The 20,745-nt window shown below is 45.0% G+C and overlaps 2 pseudogenes; one reads left to right on the forward strand and one right to left on the reverse strand.

Annotated features, from left to right (window-relative positions):
• The window catches only part of LOC123096861 (ATP synthase subunit alpha, chloroplastic-like), a 12,559-nt pseudogene extending 4,591 nt beyond the window's left edge, over positions 1-7,968 (forward strand).
• An 8,951-nt stretch (positions 7,969-16,919) lies between these two features.
• On the reverse strand, positions 16,920-19,320 carry LOC123096863 (cytochrome c biogenesis CcmF C-terminal-like mitochondrial protein; annotated as a pseudogene).
• Between the last annotated feature and the right edge of the window lie 1,425 nt (positions 19,321-20,745).

Consider the following 20,745-nt stretch of genomic DNA (forward strand, 5'->3'; position numbering starts at 1 on the left):
TCCTGCTTGATTGATCTTGATGAATATGAGGATTAAAAGAGTTGATCTACCTCGAGATCATATGTTGTGGTCTAAACCATAGAGGTATGATGAGTAATATCATAATCTATCAACTAGCCTGGCCTCGGCTTATATAACATACCAGAGGCCTAGGATAACAAGAGTTCTAGTCGAATACGTCGGTGGAGAGGAGTCCTTATCTTGATCACCAAGTCTTGTGGAATCTTCCTCGTATATGTCATCGGCTGTCCGAATTGGCCCATGAGTAAACGGCCACGAGGGTCGTTGGCCCAATCCAACTGATCGGGAGACGACGTGGTGAGTACCCCCTTGTCCAGGACACCGTCAGTAGCCCCCTGAACCGGTCTTCAAGTTGGGGACGTTCCTCGATTCTTCCGAACTGTTCTTCATCTTCGGTCGTCAGTCTTGAAAACTGGTTCAACAAATCTTCTCATCTTCGGTCTTGAGGATTGCCGAAGTAAATCCGAAGAGTTCACACATCGGGTATCCGAGGAGCCCCTTTGAGTTATCGGCCTTCATCAATGCCTAGTTATTTTTATGCCATACCTCGGGTTTGAAGTTGTTCCCGGGCGGCAGTGTCCTCTTGCATCCGAGCTCCAACGCCGGACTGTATTCGAGGTATCTTTGCAGCCGAGCACCAACGCTGGACCGCTTCCGAGCTCCAACGCCGGAATGTATCTGAGCTCCAACGCCGGACTGTGTCCAAGCTCCAACGCTGGACTATATCCAAGCTGTCATAGATCACCCTGGCTCAAAAAAGTTTCAGCTGAGCTTAATGCCGGAAATGCCCTCTAAGGAGCTAGCCACTCGCATCCGAGCTATACGCCGAACTGTTTCCGAGGTGGCTCAACACCTCGGTCATTGGCTGATTGTTTGTGGATTTTATTTCCGATGCGTATAAATTTATTTGCTGACAAGATGTATTGCCAGTAGCCCTCAAGGTGTCCGTCGGCCTAAAATTCGAGATGCACTTGAAGGAAAATATGAAACCGTTGATCCTAGTAGCTTCCGAGACTCAAGTCGTGAAATCGTCCTAAGGATCAACTCCTAGCTCGACAGCATACATAGGAATAGAAATGTAGTGTAATATATAGAGATAATAGTGATCGGCGGACGGGCCCCTGAGGAAGGGTCGTGAGAAGTCGCCGTGATATATCAGCTTGATGCCGGATAAGTCCCCTATGGTACTTATTGTCGTCCGAAGACGCACTTGTCCATAGTTCGGTTTATGCCGAAGACTGAGCACTTTGAATTTTCTGCATTGAATAGGCAATGCAGTAGCCCGTGAGCCAGTGGTCGGGTGGCAACACCAGATCAGGGGATCGATATGCCCCTTTAATATTTGTAAATAATGTGCGCAAAGCCCAGTAGCCCCCGAGCCTTATGTGGGCACGGGTGGCCGAATTAAGGATCGATATCCATTTGAAAGAAAATTTTGTTGTGTTTAACACAAACTTCTCGGAAAGAGAATAAAGATCTCTTAAAAGAGCTTAGGGCTTGTTGAAATCCGAGCTCGCCAAGGTAGGCCCCAAGGGGTTTAAAAGATGGATTGCAGTAAATGGATTTTACTCACAATTTTTATGTGTAATGATTCTATGTATCCAAGTACTTTACATCATTAATGCTCAGATCCGTATTGTACAAAACTTGGTTGACCGACCGTCGGCTTCAATCTCCTCGGCCAGTAGTTGGGGAGTGTTTGTCCTACTTTATAAAGCCTTTACAAGGGCAAAGTTATACGGCAAACAAGGCAATCCGGTCATACGGTTTTATAAACAAAGGTACACAGAGAGATATGTTATATTACGTTTTAACGTAAGAAACATCTTCCAAAGAAAATAGTCCCGCTATCGGTTCCTTTCTTTGGGTCGTCATGCTTATCATGATCATGAAAACTCACCTACGATCAATGTGGCAGGAAAATATTGAGGATTTAGTTCGGGGAAAGTTCCGAAACTCTATGTTATTAATGAACTAAAATTTTTTATTTCCGTCGTTGTCGACCAATGTGATCCTTTAAGATTGCTAGCTTTCGGCTTCACCCAGTCTAAGGTACTAACTCGGATGACCCGGTAGTAACAATCACAGAGGTGCTCCCTTTACCGCCTAGCCGAACAATCGGGAACGTAGGGGTAAGCACAGGAGCCAGGCAACCCAGCTTGGCCAAAATCTTAAGTCAAATTGATGCATATTTATGGCTTTCTAACGATGATTACGGAAGGCAACATTTTGTATATTGAATACGAAGGCTGATGATATATGTTTATTTTGACTCTGGCGACCGTTTATCATTTGAAAGTGGCCCATCGTCGGCTTCCACCCCTTTGTAGATGCTACGCAGGGTGTTTCCACAATAACAAAACAACCCTTAGCCGACGTCTCGGTGCCCGGGGGTGGTTGTGTTAGCGGAAACAAGGAAATCGGATGTGAGGGCTTTATAACTTTCACTTAGTCATAGGAGCTTAAAGTTGGGAGGCCAGTTACTAGCCCCTGGTTAGTGTTCGGCGACAGCCGAGGTCACGCCGTAAACACTTCGGCCAATGTTATGAACGGCCCGTCATTTAACACAGTCATCGGATTGCTGACCAGTTTACGCTTATTGTGATAGTCAGTTTTCGGCTTTCTCCACTGAGGTGCTTAACCGTGCGAGCTGGAAGCACACTCGCAGTGGTTCTCGCTTTGCACACCTAGCCGAACAAAGCGGAACGTAGGAGGCAAGCACAGGAGCTGGGCAACCCAACTATTGACCGAAGACACAATTCGAAACCAATGCATATATGGAAATATCCGAGAATGTTTTTGCCGAATCTCTAAAGGTGTCGGGCGTTGCACTGCGAGGCTTATGCTGGAAACACACAAATAGTTTAAAAGTGCCATAGGCTTGGAAAACCAAAAAAACTTCATTAAAATCTTGACGTCCGAACTAGATCAAGTGTTCGGTGCCAATCCGAAAATTGGTCTTAAATTTTTGTGTGTTTCTGTCGTGCATTAATATGACACATCCGATCTCAAGACTTCAAGTGGGTCAGCCGACGGCTTCAATCTCCTTATCCCGAAGGCGGAGTGCTTCTCCGAGGCTAGTTTAGCAAACTAAACCCGAGCGGCTTTTAGAGAGAAGACAGGCTATCCGGCTATTGACCATACACTCGAGTCGAAAAAGGAGCAGTAGAAAAAGACTTTGCAACGACCAAGAAAAAACACATTTACTATAAAACAACTCATATAAATATTAAGAGCCCCCAAGTGACTTGGGTAAAAGAATTTTATGTATAATGATTGTATGTACTGAAGTACTTATATCATATATGTGTTCACCCGAACTTTAAACGCGTCTTAACCGATCATCGGCTTCTCCCTCTTTGGCCAAGGGCCGAAAAGTGTTATGTACTCCACCTGTCGAGAATATCGACGGTGTTTCTGATAACCAGGCAACCAGGCCATAAGGCTGTAACAGACAAAGCACGCTCAGGGAACTTATGCTATATTACTGACGAAGTGTAAGAAGCATCTTCGAAGAAAATAGTACCTCCACCGATACCTTTCTTCGGTTGCTCATTGTTAGTATGAGACTTGTGCAATAGATTTTTTGTATTCATGAGTTCCGTTGTGTGCCGACCATAATTGAAAACAATAAGAGCGCTAGCTTTCGGCTTCACCCAGTCTGAGGTCCGAGCTCGGATGATCCGATCGTGACAATCGCAGAGGTGCTCCCTTTACTCCCTAGCCGAACAATCGGGAACGTAGGGGTAAGCACAGGAGCCAGGCAACCCAGCTTGCGAAACACTTAAGTCAACATGGTGCATATTGTGGTGTAATACACGAACAAGGAACGAAGCCGTACAAGTATAATCATATGCAAGAGGAAAGGCTTCATAAAGGAAGCCCCTAAATAAACGGGGTGTTTGAATTTGTGTGTCACAAACAAAGTTTTGACAAGGAAGTTTTTCATAAACGACTTTTTGCCAAAAATGTATAATGCTTGGTCAAACCGAACAAAATTTAAAACTGAAAGTTTTTGAGCATGGAAGCGACTTAGCTGGTTAATGTGTTCGGCATTGATGACGCAGTCTGAGCTTGATGTGGGACAAGGTTCCATTCCCCAAGCCGGTCCTGAGGTGGCGGAGCGAAGAGCTCGGCACTCCAAAGTGGTGACATAGCATGGCCAATGCAGGCCGGAAGAGTGACACTGAAGTCCCCGACGTGGGTTAATGAAGTGTTGACGAAGCCCCCCATCCAGCCGAGGTGACAACACTGCCCGACCCGGATCATTTGCCTGTGCACAAAAAATTGTGCAAACCGGGGATAATAGTAATGATAATAAATTAAAAAAATTGTTGCATAATAAATAATTTATGCAAAGTGAGTAATAAAGGAAATATGGCCTGTGCGCCGAACACTCGACGAGGTAGAGCTCTCTCGGCGATGCCGAAGTCCCCGAGGCAACGGAACACGTCGGTATGGCAACACGACCAACAAGGTGATCACGCGAGCCGATTTACGCCGATTGGGATGATGGCGTCGGCTTGCCGAAGAGACCACGTGACGCAGTCGAAGTCCATTACCTACACATGTAAAATAGTGTAGGCCAACAATAATAATATAAATATATAAAAATCCTTGCGCAATTAATTTACACAAAATAATCTATTTAAAGATAAGTGGCCTGTCGCCAAAGTCAATGTCCATGCAGGGCGTCGGCGTGATGCCTTAAAGGCGTGGCAAAGCCTGAATTCACAGGTCGTTCTGAATTTCGGATGCGGCGTTCGCCGAACTATGTACGGAAACTGACCGAACCACCACGCGACCGTCATTAATGCAGCCACCATTTGATAGACCTGTGTAGAAGTGATGGAACAAATCAGAGTAATAATTCCTTGCGAAAAATAAACCCAAACAAGCAAACATTGCCAGGATTAACAGCATCTGGTTTGTTTGTTGTAGCGGTCCGAAGAAAAGTGACTCCCAAAATTGGGAATCGATCTGCGCACCCATTGCCTGATGGTCGGTGAAGCGACGGTATGGCGATGCTGGCAAAGGTTGGCTCGCCGAGGCGAAGCCGTCGGTCAAGCTAACGTGATGAAGCTGGTCGGCTGACGACGCCGAAGTATCCGGAGTAGGTTGAAGAAGGGATGGCGAAGCCCCCGGTCTAGCCGAGGTGACGGAGCAGGTCGGTAAGGAGATGTTGCGGCTGCCATGTCAGCTGAGATGTTGAAGCAGTTCGGCGTGATGGACATCGGCTTAAAAAGCAACAGTGCGGCCATGCCAGCGCAGGTCGTAACTTGTGACGCGGTTAATGCCGGCTTGATGAAGTGACTGTGCGGTGATGCCGGTCTGACCGCTCTGTGTAATCCGTGGGGCGGCGATGTTGGTGATGATTTATCCTTCGCGATGCCGAACTCTTGTTCGGCTTGCCCAGATGATGATCCGAAGAAGTTGAGATCAGCTCAACAAAGCGACGACGTGTCTAGCGCAGGCCGGCAGCCGTGGAGCAACGTTAACGGGCTGGTTTGACACCGGCGCGATGGTTAAGATCATATTGGAAAAGACCTTAAAATTAGTGGGATGTGTTTGGGAACAAAACACAATACCCCACACAAAACTTCCTTCAAAAAGGATGTCCGAAATCGCGTTCATAAAAAAGGGAACTCGGGTCGGATTCGTTCTCGCGCAGAAAACAGATCCGAAAAAGTGGTCCACTCATCGGAAGGTTCCCGGAGTTTGAACCGTCGGATTGAGCTGAAATTCGGAGGGGTGGTAGATATGGGAGTTCCGCAGCAGATGAACGGCTGGATCTTCGAAAGGACCTCCGAGCTAGGCTCTGGAGACCACGCCCTAAACCCGTCCGGATTCCCGTCCAGATTTGACAGGGCTCCGGTATATCGTAGATTGCCGGAGATTCCTCCATCGAAACTCGATGAAATTTTTCATGGCTGTTGTAGACTTAATTCCACACAATTCCACCAAAGGAATCGTCAAAGCGATGCTCAAGGAGGTGGTGGCAGCGGATACAAGTTCGCTGTCCGAAAAAACAGCACGGTCGCCCGGGGGCAATGTTGACGTTGAGCGCCCGAGCTCCGAGGATAATTCCTCCATGATCATGATAGAGATCGGAGTTGATGTTGATGAAGGTCCTCGTCTGAACATGACTATCGGAGGCAGGGCACAATCCTCGGTCAAGCCGTGGTGACCAGTCGAGCTGGTGACGAAGATGCCAATGTCACAGTTAATCTGCAGACGAGCCATCGATCCTTTGCCGACCACACAACGGAACTCTCAATGAAAGCACCAATGTGGGTGTCAAAACTGGCGGATCTCGGGTAGGAGGTCCCAAGTTGTGTATCTAGGATCGATGGGTAACAGGAGACAAGGGACACGATGTTTACCCAGGTTCGGGACCTCTTAATGGAGGTAATATCCTACTTCCTGCTTGATTGATCTTGATGAATATGAGGATTAGAAGAGTTGATCTACCTCGAGATCATATGTTGTGGTCTAAACCATAGAGGTATGACGAGTAATATCATAATCTATCAGCTAGCCTAGCCTCGGCTTATATAACATACCAAAGGCCTAGGATAACAAGAGTCCTAGTCGAATACGTCGGTGGAGAGGAGTCCTTGTCTTGATCACCAAGTCTTGTGGAATCTTCCTCGTATATGTCATCGGCTGTCCGAACTGGCCCATGAGTAAATGGCCACGGGGGTCTTCGGCCCAATCCAACAGATCGGGAGATGACGTGGTGAGTACCCCCTAGTCCAGGACATCGTCAAGCGTATATAACTTGGGTCTTGTTATAAATGCTCTGGCTAAACCTATTGATGGGAGAGGCGAAATTGCAGCTTCCGAATCTCGCTTAATTGAATCTCCTGCTCCGAGTAGAATTTCCAGGCGTTCCGTATATGAACCTCTTCAAACAGGGCTTATTGCTATCGATTCGATGATCCCTATAGGGCGCGGTCAGCGAGAGTTCATTATTGGGGACAGATAGACTGGCAAAACAGCAGTAGCCACAAATACAATTCTCAATCAAAAAGGGCAAGGTGTAATATGTGTTCATGTAGCTATCGGTTAAAGAGCATCCTCCGTAACTCAAGTAGTAACTACTTTCCATGAGGAGGGGGCCATAGAATACACTATTGTAGCAGCTCAAATGGCGGATTCACCTGCTACATTACAATACCTCACTCCTTATACGGGAGCAGCCCTGGCTGAGTATTTTATCTACCACGAACGGCATACTTTAATAATTCTTAATGATCTCCCCAAACAGGCGTAAGCTTATCGCCAAATGTCCCTTCTATTAAGAAGACCTCCCGGCCGTGAGGCTTATCCAGGGGATGTTTTTATTTGCATTCATGCCTTTTAGAAAGAGCCGCTAAATTAAATTATCTTTTAGGCGAAGGAAGTATGACCGCTTTACCAATAGTTGAGACTCAATCTGGAGACGTTTCCGCCTATATTCCTACTAATGTAATCTCCATTACAGATGGACAAATATTCTTATCTGCGGATCTATTCAATGCTGGAATTTGACCCGCTATTAATGTGGGTATTTCTGTTTCCAGAGTAGGATCCGCGGCTCAAATTAAAGCCATGAAACAAGTAGCTGGCAAATCCAAATTGGAACTAGCTCAATTCGTAGAGTGACAAGCCTTTGCACAATTCACCTCTGCTCTCGATAAAACAAGTCAGAATCAATTGGCAAGGGGTCGACGATTAAGGGAATGGCTTAAACAATCCCAGGCAAATTCTCTTCCAGTGGAAGAGCAGATAGCTACTATTTATACCGGAACAAGAGGATATCTTGATTCGTTAGAAATTGAACAGGTAAAGAAATAGTTCAATCACCCCAGAATCGTCGAAATCCCCTCGAAATGGAGAGCAGCACAAGTCTCACACTCTTTCTCTCACTCTGTATCCTCTGTCTTTCAGATTTTCCCCTCGTAGCTGATATAGTGAAATATTATTATGTAAGGGAGCTGATCCACATGATTCAATGATGAATTCTGATTTCCCCACAGACTGTACCAAAGGAGAAGAATAGAATAATTCACTGGTGCAGGCGGAGCAGCAAACCTTCGTAGAAAAGGGAGAAAACCTGAAAAAACCCGGAAGTCTTGGCTGTATGACAAATGCTCAAATAATTTAGCTGCGTATTCAGATCCAAACGATAAAGAAAGGATCCCAGACTGCTCAAGATTATCTGTGCAGGATCAAATTCCAGTCTGATCAACTTGCAGCAGCAGGAGAACCTGTGACAGACAAAGATCTTGTCTTGTACACACTTGGTGGATTAGGCAGAGACGGCCACTGATCAGATTCAGCTGACCTCAGAGGGGACTGAGATGGTGGAGAATAGCCACCAAGGAGAGTGGTAGAAGACATCATATCCAAGGAACAAGAGAGCAACAAATAAAATGAAATGTAAGTCACCAGTCAAAGCCATGAGGAAGTGCTCAAGGATTCAGGACACTGGACTGACCATCCAGGAGAAGGCGACACAGAGGGTATCACAAAAGAATCTGGAAGGTAATCCCTCTTGCTCCAAAAAAGCTTTTGCTATCCTAAATGTTGTCCCTAATACATATTATTATGAGATTGCTTCCAAAAAGTAATATTAAACTAAAAGGGTCCAATGAAGAACCGGGGAATTGCTTATATCCGGTCCTTCTCTATGACTTGTCGAATAGACTTATTCGTAGCCATACACTGTCTTATTTAAAAGAGTCCCCTGTCTCATGAACAATCGAACTTGGTAAACTTTGAAATAATCGTTTAGATAGAATTAGCCGCTTTTCTTCCTTTTCTCTGCCAGTCTTTCAAGTTCTCACCCTCCGAGGAAACAAGTCAAAGTGTTCTTACTAGCTAGCTTTTATATCTCGCAAATAGGGAGTTAAGGAGTGTAACTATAACCTATTTGTCACAAAGTTCAATACTCTCTAGAGGAGGTAAATCAATGGATACGGGTACGCCTGGTTGAAGCAGCCCCTACACTTCTATGGGTTGTTCCAGCCTATGCTAGTGGGTGGTTTTTCATTTCTACAACAGGTGCTTGGTTCAAAAAAAGCTTTTAAGTTGAGTTCGTCCTCAGCTACGGGTTGGGGGCAGCATTCTCAGATTACTTGACTTGCTGCTAGCTTAGAGGAGAGAAAAAAAATCCCGCTTTCATTTACCTTTAAGTCTGAGAGAAGGATTTTTCTTTCTATTAAAAGATCACAAATCAGAGGGGTGATCAGTCCTCTTTCAATCCTTCATCTTCTTATGAGTAGCCGCCACAGGGGGTCCTCAATATGAATCCTCCACTAGCATTGGACCAACAGTCGGTCTAGTTCTCGCTCTTATCCAATTTCCTTATCCTTTCAGGGCAAGGTCGGAGTAGTAGGAAAATACAATCATTAATGGTCTTCGAATCTGTAGAATAAGGATTTCAAGGGCAGTGCCCCTTGCTCTTCCCACTGAAACAAGAAAAAAGGATTTGCAATCCAGCAAGAAAACGGATGCGCTAACGCGCAACGGCTTTTGCGCTAGTTGCTCAATCCGTTGCTTGTTTTGCTCTAACCAGCTGAGCTACCAGAACCACTTGCCTAAAGTCTCTTTTCTTCATCTATGAGCATCCTACCTGTAGTGGAGGAGCTTGCTCAAGAACCGAGAGCCGGCCAGGGACTGGACGACCCTTGTTCGGGAAGGTCTTCTTCACTATAGACGCCACCAAGAACAAGAAAGGGGCGCTCCGCTCCTTGTCACCAAGCAGCTATTCTGTCCGACGGCAGACTCCATCAATCTGAGGTTCTTTCTCTCATGTAATTTCGCCCGCCCATTCTAGTTTTGTGCCGGAGGAAATGGGATTCGAACCCATTATACAATCTTCTTGTATGTCGATTTAGCAAACCAATGCCTTAAGGCACTCAGCCATACCTCCAAGTTGTTGATCGGAATTGGATGTGCCGGCTTGGTTGCCCGAAGATCCACTTCGTAAGCCGTAGTGCGCGTACTCTTCTTTACTGAGCGAGAAAGACTCTATCCAGATCTATGGATCTCCCCAGCATCCAAGCGATACCCCATCCAAACCAAATCCGCCACTCGTTGGGCGAGGCCTTGCTTTCTATGAACACCTCACCACTGAATGAGAAACTTAGCCTCTGACCCGAGCAAGAGTGAAGACAGGGTCAAGCCGACGCCGCCCTTCCTTACGTGCCTGAATGGAATGAATATCTCCTTCGTCTAGTCGAGAAGGGAAAAAGCCCGGCAGGGAACAGGACCGTGACTCTTCTAAACCATTACATGACGGAGAAGTCCATTCTCGTCATGATCGATCCACGTCCTACCATAGTGCCCGGAGAACCTTCTTCTAGAAGATTCTATAGTGATCCACTGGAATCGGCCTCGGGTGACACCTCCCTATAGTCGTCGAACGATTTCATCCCTCGCTCGGTCGTTAAGGTGGGGTGAAAACTGCAATTAATGCTCTATCTCCGTCATAGAATATGGGATACTCACTTTCAATGGCCTCACATCCCCAGAGCCTCAGACTGGCCTGCCCTTCCAATCTGGGTTATAACGGGTCCGGTATCAGCAAGACCAGCCAATCATGTTGGTACGGTGGGTTCCCCATACCCACTATTCGAAAAAAGCTTGCCATAGCAGCTCAAACTCCGATCGGGAAATGGGTGTTCTAACCGGTCCTATCCCCAATTCCAAACACATTGATTGGACCGAGGTTCGTGCTGGGAGAGAATAGAAACAAATAACGATGGAGCAAGAAAACGGATGCGCTAACGCGCAACGGCTTTCGTGCAAGTTGCTCAATCCGTTGCTTGTTTGGTTCGAGGCTGAGCTCACCCGCCGCCATACGTCAGTAGTCTTCCTAACTTCTATTCCCTTTTTTAGCTCTAAGGTAAGGTCCTTCAAGAACAACATTGCGGTCGCAACGGGGCTCTGGGTGAATATTGTCCGCCCGTATGAGCCGGGCTGTGAATATTTATAGGTCGGGGTCTTTACTGAAAAACCACAATACTACACTACAACAATTTGAAGAAATCCGCAAGTGACTGTAATTTGAATTCACTAGTCGTGTTGAGTTTTTTTATTTCAATATAAAAAAAATCTGTCAATCCTGATATTCCCACATTTCATTCTGGTCCAGTGTCCATTCCTGAATGAAAGAAATGAGCTTTGCCCCTTCACTCACTTCTGAATGACTCCTTTAGCACTCTCTTTTTTATATCAAAAAATAGAAACAGTTTACCTTTACCATACCTTCCAAGCAAGAGTGTTTTATTGCAAGATTAAGTTATTACTGAACAAAGAAAAATTCTCATTATAAAGGATGAGAGAAATTCGGAAGCACTTTTTTCTTATTCTAGCAGACGGAATTGAATTGGTCTAATTTAGGAATTTCCAATCGATTTTTATCTTACCTAATTCTATCTACGCCCAGGGGGTAGGTATGTCGCAAGCTCTGGGCAGCTATCTTATTCCAAAGAATCTCGCTCCCTAAAAGGTTGCCGATACCATACCTCTATTGAACCCTACTGGATCCAATTCTTTTAGTGTATAGACGAGAGGAACCACATTGACACCATGCTTGTGCTAAGCCATAGCTCCATCAAACTAATCTGGATTTCTTCTTGTTTACGAATAATGGGGCATTTTCCTAACCCTATCAAACCTCTCTGCAACTTCTTCTCTCTGTTCTCAGCAGCCCGAAGGATTTTTCGAGTCTCAAAGTCCTATTAGAACTCCCGCGCTTGCTCCTTTGGAGCCAAATGGATCCGAATTTTGGTAAGATAATACAGGAATCGTATTTGGTTGGGTTCTAACTCTGTTGTTCAGTCTGGCGCGGGTGTGATACCGGTGAAGCAGCGAGTAGTTGATAGTCAGGGAAGTAGATTCCTTTAAGGAGAGAAATTCATTGGTTTAGCCGTTAGGCGGAGCTTCTTTACACGCCAGTAGCGGAACAGCCCAGGCAGCTGAACGTGCTCTTGGCACAAAGGTAATAGAAGGGGAGTCTGACGACACCCGGTACTCGGGATCTCCTGCTTGAAGAAGCAAGGAATTTCAATTACTCAGTCGTTGAATAAAATAAACTAGATACCCATGTTTCCAATATTTACTTCTCTTTACTTGCAGGACCTGGCCTAAGCATAAAGTAGATTTGCTGCACAAGCTCAAGTGGAGGAGGAAGCAGGGGTGGTGAACAAAATGTTGGTATGGAAGATCTCTTGCTCCTCCCTGAAGGGTTGTTAGATTACCAAGTAAGGGAGGGAGGTAGGTACCATGGTTTCCTTCTTTTATTGAATACCAGTAACGCGAGTAAACATTTAAGTGAGAAGTTAGGTAAGCGTTGCCAATGGCCAAAGCCTTTACTCTTTACTTCTTGACTATAGTAATAGTCAACAATGTCACTAGATTTCGGCATAAATACTAGCCAGGTACCATTTCCCAAACTTGATTTCCTTTTTATGCACCTGTTTATGCACCTGGGTCATTGTTCACGAACTAAGACGGCTTAGCCGCCTTTCTTTGGGCCGTATGAAGGAAGTACTTCAACGAATGGGTAGGTTGCCAACCCAACATTATAGGCGGGAAGCTCTCCTTTCTCCAAGTATGCTCATTAGACCGATAGGTGAGTAGCTAGTATAGTAGTAGCCAATACTCAAAACCGATAGTAGAAGGGTCGGTGGATGGCCCTTGCGAAAATGGCCACGCCGCATCCCTTCAGTAGCCAATCCTTTTTCTCAATGATGCAGTTCGCTTGGAACATGGCACAAGGTGTGACGTTCCGAGCGGTGGAGGACAACCTGTTTGTTGTTCCAGTTTTCTGCCTTGGCGACTGGCAGAAGCTCATGGAAGAAGGGCCGTGGCTGTTCCGCAACCATGGCGTGTAAAGAAGCCTTACAACGCGATGGCTAACCCGCGATCTGTGGTTCTGAACCAAATTAATGTCTGGTCGCAGATTCATAAGATCCCAGAACTGTTCCGCTTGGAAAACCTAGTGCGGGATCTGGCTAATAAGAAGCAACAATAGAGAATCTCTCCTAGCTCGAGGCTGCGCCTCAGTGCCCTCTGTAAATACTTTCTAGTAAAAAGAACTACCTTTCAAAGCACATACCATTATGGCTAGCTGAAACGAAAGAATGAGAGTACAAGGTATGGGTCTACACTTCTAGCTTCTTGAAAACTCCGCAGATGTAACGTGAACTAAAAAAGGCTTCACAGAGGTTATGATATAGAGGAACTTTGGTAGTTGGTTCCAACCAAGAAGTTTTTCATGTTGTCTTCGAATAAAACAGAGAAGTGGAAACAAGATAGAGGTTGATCATCTTAATAATTAGAGGTTATTATTTCTTAAAATAATTTTATCTACATCTGCGGGTTAATAATTAGAGGTTATTATTATCTGAGGTAATGTATTAATGATAAATTGTATTAAAATAATATTCAACATTGTAAGAGGTTAATAATAAGATGATCGTGATACCGTACATTAAGTTATTGGAACCTCTACCCTTTCTTTCACTTGAATATTGGTGGGTTGTAACATGAACCTATGGATCTCAATGAACAGCTTCGATACCACAAAAGGATGGGCAAGAAAGACAGCAGGTGTTGAGCCAAAGCCCTAGTTCATACACAATCATAATGTTGGTCAACCATCCGAACCGGGATTCCTGTTATTCATACGAAGGAACAAGAAAAGAAGAAGTATGGGATAAATGGTTTTTGAGTTGGGCATGATGAAAGTGGGTACAATGGCATTACTTAGAAGCTATTATGTCCTGTCTTGGCTTTAGCAATAAGCTTGTGCAACTGATTACTCCCTCCATCCCTGGCATCGCCAATACTAATGGATAAGGTTTTGTCGCATCTTAATCGAACCGCATGCGGAGCTCAGCTCCTAAGAAAATAAGAAGAAATATCTAGTTTTGTTTCATAAGTGGCGAGCCAAGGAATAAGAATACCGCCCCCTTATCTGTATTTCAAAAGCGGATACAGCGCTGCAAGAAATAGAATTATGCATAGATTGACTTGTAAAGAAAGACGAACCGAACAGTGCTAAGCAAAGAAAAACTCTCTTATTTCTATGCTCTATTCAATCTCTACTCATCTGCTTTTAGTTCTACTTTCTGTATATGAAGTCCGAGCTTTTCGAGCTGCACAGTTCTCGCTATGTCATTTCTTGGTTTTTAGTGCATTCACTCAATTCTCTGTGAAGTCCATGGACATGTTGTGGTTCATTGCAGAGAACAGCCATCACATGGATCAAGCTATAAGGAATCACCCGCGAGCGAGAGCAAGTCTCGATTACGGTAGGAATGGAATACACCAATCATAACTCTGGTCTGGTCCCTAGTTCCCTAAGTAGTTAGTGAAACTTCCAGCTGGACTGACTAGATTTAGAGCTTAATGCTCCTATCTTTGAACTAGAATCTTAGCGCTTATTTCATAAAGATAGCTACTTTAATTGATACAAGAATGCCTACTTTGGACAAATAGGATGTACTCCTGCTTGAATGCCAATCCAATCTCTTTCCCAATAAGAATTCCTAATCCCTAACTCCAAGCAAGGCATGATTGTTAGTCAGGATAACCAGCTTACGTACCGCATTAAGAAGTACCGACTATGGTTTTTTCCATACTTTTCTTGCCGTACTTCAGTAAAGCTACCCCATTTTAATAAGATAGTGATTCGAGATATCAGCATTTTCACAGGTCCTTGTCAAGCTGCAGCAGAATCAGATTCGAGTATAGCATCATTCAATTGGAGTTCTGAAATAATCTGGATCCCCTTTGCTATTTTAGCAATCTCTGCTGCTCAGTTTTATCCCTTTCTGAGGTTGAAAAACCATCCATATATGTATGAGTGAGAGATGTCTTCCGTCCCGGAGAACCATCTTCTCTCCCTCCTTAGGAAAAGGAGATGTAGGTAGAGGAGGTAGAAAATAATAGATACCGTCTATTCGATTAACTAGTCATCAAAAAGCAACCTATATCGAGGTCATGTTTGATAGGGTGAACTGGACTATTAGATCCCCGGCTTACCATTAGAAAGAATGCTTAGCCGCCGACGTCAATGTGTTAAGCACATAGGATATATTCGGCGAAAGTCAGTAAGAAGTAGAGTGAATTCTGAAACTCCAGCATTTAGGCCCGGATAGAATGGGTCCTCAAGCTTATAATCATTTGGCCTAACCTTTAAGAAAAGTCAGCATCTTTTCATCCGGGTCATACTAAAGGCAGGTAGACCGAACACGCGACACCTGTACCAATGACGGGTACACTGACGGTGGCTTATTGGTTCCTTCCTCCCTTCCATCCTGAAGTCTTACTTTCCTTGATGCCTTAGTTTACTTGATGCCTGATTTATTCCTCCCTATATTCAATCTCTCGTGCCATATTCTTTTTCGGGTTTGACATTACTTCCCTTTCCTATCTTTTTGCTTTTCTCAAGGATGTAAGATTCTTCAAAATCCCTTTCATAGATCCCTTTGATTCCAGGTTCAGATCCATCTATCTCTTCTCTCCCTTTCTTTGAACCTTTGTTATTCCTTCTCAAATAGGACATGTATGTTTCCCTGGATGAGGGATACTCATCATTATTATGAATAGGTTACTCTATCAAAAACTTTCTAACCAATTCCCTGAATCATTCACTATCATAGTCAGTCTCACCTTCGTCTAGTTGAGGGACACTAACATCACCATCTGCACTGAGAAATATCTGAGATTTCTCAGGGTTCACGTGCATGCCCCGCCACCATGCTCTATCACTGAAATAAATCCAGTTAGATTCACGTACCTTAAGATGTCCAGAATTTGACGACGGTCAAGGCGATATGAATCATGGCATGTTGAAGCTAGAAGGACATTGGTGTCCCATCTTGTATAAAAACACCTTCATACTGGCTCAGGACCTCCCTATCAAATTGATGTTGAAAAAAGAGATGTAGGAGCACATCACTCAATTCACCTATCAATGGTATACAATTCGAATGAGGAATTTGGAGGTTAGTGTCGGCATTATATATCGGGAGATATATAAATTCCTTTAAGATATGCGAAATCACCCCCAGATTGTGTAGAAATTTTAATGTATTCCATAGACGTGGAGTAGAAACATAGTGGATACTGTGACTCAAATCCACATAGAATATTTTATCTACACCCCTTTTACCATCCCAGAACTCCTCGTGGAAACTCACCATTTCATTATAATGAGTTAATCTAGGCGGAAGATTGTTTCTTCTCCATATCTCCTGCATTAAGATATTCGCTAATGCTTTCAAAAGTAGTACATCTGTTGAAAGGGATGGGGCAGCCATACAAGGCCAATCACCAGCATTGATGAGTGGGCGCCTGGCACAACAATACCCAAGCTCATCTTGCCTTTCAAGAGTGAAATGTTCCTGCATATTCATACCTTTCCCACCATATTTATAGGCATTGTATACCAATTTGGGATGAAATGAAGAATAACCTTCGTGTATATGTGACACCATGGTATCGATTGATGCGGGTAAGATGCCCCGCTCCCTCCACATATCATTCAAATTATAGAGTCTCTTGACCTCATTAATCAATTGAAGTTTCCAAAAACTACCATGAAATCTCCTAAGAAAAGTGACGTCGTGATTACTTCTAGATCCAATGAAAACGTTCGAGATAATACAAAAAGTGGTCATCATTTCTTCCTCTTGGTAAGTTGGCTGGTTTCTTCCCATTCTTTCTTCTTTCCACCAATCTAATGGTTTAATTCTCCCATCGAGAGGTTATGATACTAGCAAGATTCCTATTCTTCTCCTCTCGATCCTACCTTGGGTTATGTTTGACAGGGATGGTCAGTGAACTTCTATTGGTTTGAAAGGAGGATAGAGATCCATTCGGGAAGGCTCGAAAGGTTAATCGATATCAAAGGTTGACCCTCGACACGCCGCAACCACTATTTTTACTCCTTTTATGCAATTATGAACGAAACTTTCTTGATTCCAATGCAACTTATCCTTTTGGAGTTGACGTAACAAACTACACGAGCCTCCTGATGAAGCCAATAGAAATCCTATCCGAATACTAAAAATAAAAGGCAATTTCATTATTTTGGTATACCAGCCGCCAGTTCTGGAACTTCCAGTTCCAATCGGAGCGTATAGATCTGTAAATGGATTTGTATGTATAACCACTTCAGTCGTGCTCCTCGTTTCTCGAATGGAAATAAATATCTTCTTTCTGCGAACATGCTAAACCAGAAATTCTTATGTTCGTGATTCTTCATCCACCGATGCAGAAAATCTTCCAGTTTTCCCTTCTCATATGAGGCAGGAAATTTATGGGCAACAGGTCGGCACGAAGTGATTCATCATGTTCAAACATGAACCTTTCGCTCATTGGGGATGGTTTATAAATCATCAAATTCCCACAAATGGAATGAGAAGTGGGTCCATGTAAATGATCGAGACCTCGCAAACAACAACATTCCTTCCCCATATGGAGTTCGGGACCCAAGGGCAATCGTTGAGTGAACTGTATCTTATTCGTATTAGTTGACCTAAGCCGCACCATTATTGCAGGGGTGGGGCTCGGCCTCCGAACTGTACGTGGGACGAGTTTCTGCCTCATACAGCTCGGGCCGAAGACCGGGGAAGTTGAGGAGAGATGGGGAGACCCAACTGCTGCCGGTCGGGACGGACAGGAAAAGGGGCGGGGATAAGCTTGTGAAGAAGCAAGCTTATTGCTCCACCCCCCAAAAACAAACCGACCCAGCAAGAAAACGTATGTGCAGGCGCAAGAAAGCGCTCATCCCTTGCTTGCTGCTTCGCGTTCTTTCTATTCCATCCCAGTCCATTTCGGGATAGGCGGCTAATATAATATGTGCAGTAGTCGTCATCTGACCAATTGGCTCGGACACCAGACCACTTGTGCCCGCCCATTCTGTCTCGCCCTAAATGGAATGGCTCTCTTAGTTACGATGTGCCCCGACCCGAGTCCCCACGTCCGCTTTTATCCGCCCGCAACCCGACCAACACTACATTAGTGCCGTCCCCCCATTCTATGCTGACCCGGACCGGGGCTCGCTTTTTGGGAATCCCGTTCCCACCATGCTCACGGCCCGGCTGGACTGCCAGCGGTAGTGGGAATTCTCCCGTTCCCTGGTCAAAAAAGGGTTGGTTGGATGCGGGATCTACTCCACGAGGAGCGGTACGGACGTAGATGATATCATCACGACCTTTCTTTGCGTACCGCTAGGGATGCTTAACGCCACTTTGCCAACTGGCATTACCTGCGCTTTCGTGTCTCTCAGTGTGGCCAGCACTGGGTGTTTCCGAGCAGCGAGGCTTACACCCATTCGCATTAATTCGTCCAAAGTTCCTTACCCTTATGCACGAATTTTGGAATAAGCCATCTTCCTATCAAGGTTAAGGAGTCAACTAAGCATCTCAGCGGCGGGATTGAATACCCGGATCAAATTAGAGTTCACGCCGCCTGCGCTGAACAAATAGAATAGGAGGCGTTGGCCACAGGTCGCACATAAGCCATCGGGTCGCACGACAGAAGAACACCCAACATAAAGATGCACACTCCTCCATGTGAAATAGAAAGATTCATCTTCACTTTTTTATAGTAGTCGTGACTAACAACCATCAGCAGTCGGCTCGTTGGTAAGGCGAGAGCTTCAAACCCGCTTTCTGGTGGCACACCCCCCAAACAAGCACCACCCGATGAGGGGGCGGGGGCAGGGAAAGCTACAGGCCCAAAACCTTCGACCCTTCTTTCTATATGGGGGTGCCTGGGGCACCTCATCTTGTCATTTTGTTGCTCATTCCCCTTAGGCCGAAGTGTTTGGCCTTTACTTCGGAGCGCCCGCTCACGCTTCGCTGACCTATCGCGTGGTAAAGAGAAGAGAGTACAAAAGAATTGTAAACAGAGCAGACCGTAGAAAGATTCTAAATATGACAAGTCCCCCATGGATTCGATAATAAGGAAATGAAGAACGGGAACGAAACGAAATAAAGCATTTCTAGCGGATGAGCTTCTCTCCATTTTGTCTAGTAATAGAATAGGGCGGCTTGCTTTCACCAACACTCCACTTTTTGCTCGGTCCATGGAGCGTATGAATTTCCTTAAATGTAGATAGACCAAAAAAGGGAATAAAGGGATAGGAATAGGAATAATAGTACCATTGGAAGAAGACGCACCAGTGGGAACATCTCTACTGACGAACCATTTCAATAGTACGGGTGCTGCTGTGCCACAGGGCATGACCATGGAAGTAATGAAAAAGAAGAAGTTCTGTAGTTGGACCATCTGCTCTATCCGTTTTATTTGAGCTTCTCCAGAGAAGATGAGACACTAAACATGAAAGTGTTCACAACGCATACCAAAAAAGGGTACCTATGTTGCCGATCATTAATGACTAGTTCAAAGACCAGGAGCAGGGGAAGAAAAAATGAGCTGCCCCCCGATTACCAAGAGGAGATCCATGGAAAAAGCATATTGAAAATATTAGTTATGAGCTTCTAAATATGCCTGAATTCAAAGCCATGTCGGATGAGCAAGATATGCGGAAGATGGGAGGGCTTGCCTCCTCCTTTCCTTTGACCTATGCCATGATGCTCATGGGCAGCTTATCTCTTATTGGATTTCCTTTTCTAACATGATTTTATTCTAAAGATGTGATCTTAGAGCTCGCTTACACAAAGTATACCATCAGTGGGAACTTTCCTTTCTGGTTGGGAAGTGTCTCTGTCCTTTTCACTTCTTATTACTCCTTTCGTTTACTATTTCTAACATTTCTAGTACCAACTAATTCATTCGGGCGAGACAGATTACGATGTCATGATGCGCCCATTCCTATGGCCATTCCTTTAATACTTTTGGCTCTCGAGAGTCTCTTTGTAGGATACTTGGCCAAAGTGTGACCTGTTAGCCCATAAGTCAGTACTATGATTAAGCGGCTGTTGCTCACCCGATACGATCGTACGAGGTCACAATTTACCCAACACGATCATCCGGGGTGAACAAGAACTGGGGATCGGATGCGGGCGAAATTCCCGCCAATGGCTGAGATGTTCAGTTGACTCCCTCCCCCTTTGTGGGGATCTGGACCCCTACGAGTGAGCAGAAAAGGGAGGAGGAAAGAGGCCCTAGTCAACCGTCATAATAAGTGAACAAGTGTAAGCTTTGCTGCCCGACAGTATGGAGTACTGACCACACCGAGGGACAGGCCCTGAAGCGAAGGACAGGAACGAGCGGAATCAATGTGTTCCAATTTCTGGCCTTGCACCGACCATCCAACGGACCATGGACTAAACGGCCACTGCCTGAAACGAATATCCTATTTCCAGTGGACCGCTGCCCTCCACAAGGTACATCTTGCGCCTATGGGCCACTATAACTGTCCAAGAAGACACTATAAAAAGGAAGGATAAACAAACCTACCCGGTGGACTGTCGAGCTACAAGTCCTATGACACAGGAGCGGGATTCTCTAAAAAGCCAAGGTCTTAGGTGGCCAAGAGGGCCCACTTGGAGACTTGGGATCCCAGTAGGAAATGTGAAGGTTGTTTAAAGCCGGCCGATAGGCGAAAGAGAATCCAAAAGTTTTGTTCTGATCTGAGTAGGCTCAACATAGGGAATACCCTAACCCTGGTAACCGGGGCATATAAATCCTCTTATGGCATTCACCCAAGCATACAGAGACAGATGGAATGAAAGAAAGAAAAAGCAGCTC

This window comes from Triticum aestivum, chromosome 4D, assembly GCF_018294505.1.
Source record: "Triticum aestivum cultivar Chinese Spring chromosome 4D, IWGSC CS RefSeq v2.1, whole genome shotgun sequence".
NCBI lineage: Eukaryota > Viridiplantae > Streptophyta > Magnoliopsida > Poales > Poaceae > Triticum > Triticum aestivum.